Here is a 6,597-nt window from a genome sequence, read left to right as displayed (position 1 = left end):
TTAAGAATTTAAATATACCAAAGTTTACTGCTTAATTGTACACAAAAGTATACAGTACATTTAAGGGATTATGTCAATTAAGTTGCTTTATAGATCAGACCTTTGTTACAAATAAAATGCTGAACTGTTTGCTTTCCTGTGCACAAGTACTGTAAATAAAGCTTAAAAATTACTTGTGCCAAGAGATAGCTTGCCCTTCTCTTCTTTTGAAACTCTTTCTTTTTTGAAGCCTGTGCCCTGCACAGGTCAAATAGGGAAGAAGGCATTGACTCCCTGCAAACCTTGCTCATAAATTCTGCTCCAGCTGTCTTGGACCTACACAAGAACTGTTAATCACACCAGACTAGCACATGTCTTTATAGTAAGGTGTCCTTCTTTTCATGGTCTGACAGGAGGGATGCAATGTTTAAATTTCCTTGGGAGTCTGAAGCAATTGAAATTTGTATTTCTCAGATTATGGGAAGTAAATGTACTCAAGGCTATTTAACAGGATGATGAGGAGGAAAGAGCAGAAGAGAAATGGCAGGATTAAGCTTACTGTGTCTGCTGCACTTGAAATGCTTATGAAGAGTTATGGGTGACTTCCAACAGCTCTGTGAAAACTGCATCCATTTGGAAAGAATTAAAGCCATGGAAACAGAATTGTGAGGTGTTTGGTGTTTAATGCTCTACACTCCCTGGTCCATGCCTGGATTCTGGTCGGAAGATCAGGTGGCAATTCAGCCTGGTGGGAAACAACCCTCTCTCAGCATCATCATTTGGAAATAGTGAAAAAAATGCCACATTGCCTAGCAGAAGTTAGAGGATTTAGCTTATATTTGTCTAGAAACCTTATTTTGCCTCATTCTCCTGCCCTCATGGAAGTACACATCTTTGCCTTTCCTGGTAAGAGTACCTGACATTTGCAGCCTTTCTGGAACCTCTTGTCATAGACTCAAGGGCTTTCAAATGTCAGATGTTCAGAGACTGTGCTGAGGAGTGAAACCTGAGTGTGTTTTCACTGTATAAGTTCCTCTCAATTGCTTGTCAGGCATCTGTTGTCAGTGCTGGTGTTCTGTGCTGTCTCGTGCATTGAGTGGTGGCTGCTTCCAGCTGGCAGCCAAGCCACACAGCCCTGGTTGGGAGAGAATTGGGAGGAGAGATTCAGAGCAGCTCTTGTGTGGAGATAAAGCCAGGTTAATAAACTAAGGAAAAAAAATTAGGAAAAACCTGACAAATTATGCAGAAGCAATCATTCACCACTTCCTGCCAGCAGAGCAATGCCCAGCTGGACTGTTGAGTGATGGCTGCTTTAGCTAAATCCCCATCCCTCCCCCTCCTCAGTTTTATTGCTGGCTATGGAACCATAATGGCATGGGTTTTCCCTTTGGTCAACTGGGCTCTGCAAACCTGTCTGTGTCCCCTTATAGACCCTTGCCCACTTCCAGCCTGCTCACCAGTGTGAGAAGGCCTTGAAGCTTTGCATGTTTCCCACTAGGCATAATTCTGGTGTATTACTAACACTGCTTTGGTCATCAGTCTAAAACACAGCACCATAGGGGCTGCTGTGGAGAGAATGGGCTCCATCCCAACCAGATCCAGTATGATTTTGAGTAACAGATGAGATAGGATTTTTGACACTCATTTCTATCTTCTCCCAGCCCATGTTGTGCTGTTCTTGTAAGAAAAGGTAGAAGAGGAAAATGAGTAAAAGACAATGCACAGAACAGGTTGTAGAGTATGATAATGTCTCCCCTTAGTGTCTTGTTCTGCAGACCTGAACATCCCCAGCTCCCTCAGTCACTCCTCATCATTGTGCTCTAGACAGTTCATCAGCTTCATTGCCCTTCTCTGAACACTCTCCAGCACTTCAATGTCTTTCTTGTGCTGATAAACTCAAAAATGAACCAAGAGAAAGAGGTTCTCCTTAGCCCTTCTTTGGTTGTTAATACATTTATAGAAACACTTTATTCTTGTTTTCTTCAGTAGCCAAGTTATTTGACCTTTGGACCATCTGATTTTCTCCCTGCATAAACTCAAGACATCCTTGTAGACTGCCTGAGTTGTCTACCCCTTCTGCCAAAGAAAATTAACTCTTGTTTTCCCCCTGGGTTCTATCTAGCCAAATATCTCTGTTCAGTCAGGCTGGTCTTGTTCCCCGCTTCCTTGTCTTCTGGCACATGGGCATAGCCTGCTCCTGCATCTTGAAGATTTTGTTCTCGAACACTGTCCAGCCTTCTTGGGCTTCTCTGCTTTTCACAGCTGCCTCCCAGGGGACTCTCTCAGTAAGGTTCCTAAACAGGCTTAAGTCTGCCCTCTAGAAGTCTAAGATAACAGTTCTTTTAACCCAAACTCCTTACTGCTCTGAATATCAAAATCTCTTCTTTCATGGCCAAGACATCATCTAACATCATATTGCCCACAGATCCTTCTCTTCTCACAGACTTCAGGTCCAGCTGGGCACTTTCCCTAGTTGGCTCCCTCACCAGCTGCACCAGAATGTTATTTCCACACACTCTATCTTGTTTGGGTTGAGTATAACAGAATCTCACCATGACAGTTGGCTTGTTGGCCTATCCCCTGAATATTACCTGTAAACACTTGACAGTTTCATCATCATCATCAAGCTCTAGGCAGTCATAGAATCATAGAATCGATTGGGTTGTAAAAGACCTCCGAGATCATCAAGTCCAACCCTTGGTCCAACTCTAGTCCATTTACTAGATCATGGCACTCAGGGCCATGTCCAATGTCAGTTTAAAAACCTCCAGGGACAGTGAATCCACCACCTCTCTGGGCAGCCCATTCCAGTGCCTGATTACTCTCTCTGCAGAGAATGTTTTTCTGATATCCAACTTAAATTTCCCCTGACAGAGCTTGAGCCTGTGCCCCCTTGTCCTATTGCTGAGTGCCTGGGAGAAGAGACCAACCCTCACCTGGCTAGAACTTCCCTTCAGGTAGTTCTAGACAGTGATGAGGTCACCTCTAAGCCTCCTCTTCTCCAGGCTACCAGCTTTTCCAGGAGTATATTATGGGGACAGTGTCAAAGGCCTTGTTGAAGTCTAGACAAACCACATCCACAGCCTTACCCTCATCCACCAGGTGGGTCATCTAATCTTAAAAGATCAGGTTGGTCAGACAGGACCTGCCCCTCCTAAACCCATGCTGGCTGGATCTAACACCTTGTCCATCCTGAAAGTGCTGTGTTATTGCACTCAGGATGAACTGCTCCATAACCCTGCCAGGCACTGTGGTCAGGCTGACAGGCCTGTAGTTGCCAGGGTCAGCCTTGCAGCCCTTTTTGTGGATTGGGTGACATTCGCCAACTTCCAATCATCTGGCACCTCCACAGAGAGCCAGGACTGTTGAAAGATGGAGAGCAGTTTGGCAAGCTCTTCTGCCAGCTCCTTCATCACCCTGGGATGGATCCCATCTAGTCCCATAGACTTGTGAGGATCCAGCTGGCTCAGTAAGACACTATTTCCTCCTGGAATACAGGGGAGCTATCTGGCTTCCTGTCTCTGTCTACCAGCTCAAGAGACCTGTTTTCCTGAGGACCACTTGTCTTACTGGTAAAAACTGAGGCAAAGTAGTTGTTTTAAGTATCTCAGCCTTCTCCTCATCTTTGTTAACTATATTTCCCTCCAAGTCCAACAGAGAATGGAGGTTTTCCTTGCCCCTCCTTTTGTTATTAATGTATTTATAGAAGGACTTTTTATTATCCCTAATATAATTGGCCAAATTAACTTCAAATTACACTTTTCTTTCCCTGATCTTTTTTCTGCATGACCTAGCTATCTTCATAAAATCTTCATAAGTAGTCATCCCTTTTTTCCACAGTCAGTAAACTTTCTTTTTATCCCCAATTTCCTTCAGAATCTCCCTATTTAACCAAACTAACCGTCTTCCTGGTTAGCCTTTTGGCACACTGGTATAACCTGTTCCTGTGCACTCAAAATTTCCTGCTTGAAACATGTCCATCCCTCCTGGACCCCCTTGTTTTTAAAGGATTGTTTCCCAGGGTATGCTCTGAAATAGTCTTTTGAATAGGCCAAAATCTGCTCTCCCAAAGTCCAGTGTAGAGGTTTTAATGATGGCTCTCCTTGCATCTCTGAGTATTGAAAATTCTATTATTGCGTGGTCACTATGACCCAGGTGGCCTCTAACCACTACATCACCCACCAGCCTCTCTCTGTAAACAGTAGGTCTAGCTGGGCCTTAGCCCTGGTAGACTCATTTACCAGCTGATGAAGGAAATTATCCTCAATATACTCCAAGAGCCTTCTAGCCTGCCTCTTCTCTGCAGTATTAAGCTCACAGCAGACATCTGGCAGGTTAAAGTCACCCACAAGAACAAGGGCTGGAGATTTTTAGACATCTGCCAGCTGCCTGTGGAATAATTAATCTCCTCCATCATCCTGGTAGGGTGGTCTGTAACAGACACCCACAAGGATGTCAGCCTTGTTCACTTTTCCCCTGATTCTGGTCCACAGGCACTCAACCCTGTCACTGCTGACCTCAAGTTCAACAGAGTCAAGAGACTCTCTAACATATAAAGCTACCCCTCTACCTCTCCTTCCCTGCCTGTCCTTTCTGAAGAGCTTGTAGCCACTCATAGCAGCACTGCAGTCATGCAAGTCATCCCACCAGCATTTCTGTGATGGCTACTATGTCAAAGCTTTCCTGTTGCACGATGGCTTCTCTTGTTTGTTGCCCATACTATGTACATTAGTGTACATGCACTTGAGATGGGCTGTTGATTTCACTCTCAACTCAGGCTTTCCATCCTTAGGCTGATCTTTAGAGGGCCTGGTTTCAATCCCTTCCCCCTTCAAACCCAGTTTAAAGCCCTCCTGATTAGCCCTGCCAAATTATGGGCTACAGTCCTCTTGCTCTTCCTAGAAGGATGAAGCCCGTCTGATTTGAGGACACCAGGTACCATGGAGTTTGCCCCAGGGTCAAAAAACCCAAAATTTTCACGGTGGCACCAGTCCTTTAGCCACTTGTTGATAAGATGAGCTTTTCTACTCCTGTCATTATTTAACTCCTCATCCATCCCAGATAGCATAGGAACTGAGGCAAATATCATCTGTTCTCCTGTCCCATGAACTGACCCATCCAGTGCTTTAAAGTCTTTTTTAGGTACTTCTTCCATTAATGTCCTCACTGCCAGATTGGACTACTAACAGGGGATAATAGTCTGAGGACTGAATTAGCTCAGGAAGTCTCCTACTAATATCCCTCACCCTGGCCTCAGGAAGGCAGCAGACCTCTCTGTGGGATGGGCCTGGGTGACATATAGGGCCCTCTGTTCCCCTCAGAAGGGAGTCACTGACTACAATGACCCTTCTTTTTTCCCTTATAGCTCTGCAATTGTAATGTCTTATAGATGGTGTTGAGCCAGGATGCTCTCCAGGCAAATCTTCTTGGCTGGTCTCTGCCTGACTTTCTGGGTCCAGGGCCTCAGATCTATTCTTTAAGGGCACCCAGGGTGGTCGTGGGGTTCAAGAGAGGGTTCTTTTACCTCTCCAATCAGGGACCTGTTTCCAATCCCCCCCATCAATTTGTTTTGCTCCATCTGCCTTATAACGTGAGGGGCAGGGCTTCACTACCTCTTGTTGGACTTCCTTAGGGGTCAAAAGAGTTTGACTCCACCAATTTCCTTTTCACTCTCCCTAATGCACCTTAGCCTAGCTACCTCTTTCTTCAGCTCTGCCATTAGGCACAGCAAGTCATGGACCTGTTCACACTGTACACAGGTACCTTCCATACCATTCTCTGGTACCAATGCCAGGCTCAGACACTCTGCACAGCCAGAGGCCTGCATGGCTGCATCCTTCTTGGAGGGTAGTGTCTGTGCAGACACACTCCTAGTATTTACAGCAGCAATGGTTTTCATTTTTCTGGAAACCATTACTAGTTTTAGTTAAGTTGAGGAGTGAGAGGGGAAAAAACAAAAAACAAACAAAAATACCCCAACCCCCAAAACCAGAAAAAAAACAACAATGAACTCACCTACAAGAGCTGTTTGCACCATCTGCTAGCCCTACCGCACTCCTGTTTACCCAGTCCAGTTGGGTGCAGGAGTAACTGCTGTCACTAGTGCTCCTTTGGAGGCTCTTATATAGCCTCCCCAGCACCTGCTAACAAGCCTGACCCACCCCTCACTCACCTGAATCAGTTCCCAGGGAGTAGCCACGCCCAGGCAGGAAATAGTCAAAACACTCTAATGCAGACGGCTACTTCACTGTCTCTTCTTCCCTGCCTGTCCCTTCTGACGAGTTTATCACTGTCTATTGCAGCATTCTAGTTGTGCAAGTCATCCAATCATGTTTCCATGATTTCAACTGTTTAACAGTTTTCTAGCTGCACAACAGTATCCAACTCCTCTTTGCTGCTCATGCTGAGTGAATTTTGTAGGTGCACTTCAGCTGGGCCATTGATCCTGCCATCTTTTCTTGGGGAGAAGTTCTAGTTCCTATGTGACTGTTCACAGGTACTCCTGTGGTTTCTAAGAGAAACATCTCTATTGTATAGACATTGTGTTTATGTAAAGAGAGGAAGAAAGGAAATCCATAACAATTGTGGTCTGAGACATTAGAATCATAGAATCATAAA

This window comes from Pithys albifrons, chromosome 1 (assembly GCF_047495875.1).
Source record: "Pithys albifrons albifrons isolate INPA30051 chromosome 1, PitAlb_v1, whole genome shotgun sequence".
NCBI classification, from domain to species: domain Eukaryota; kingdom Metazoa; phylum Chordata; class Aves; order Passeriformes; family Thamnophilidae; genus Pithys; species Pithys albifrons.
The sequence above is the reverse complement of the archived record's forward strand: the minus strand, read 5'-3'. Positions refer to the sequence as shown.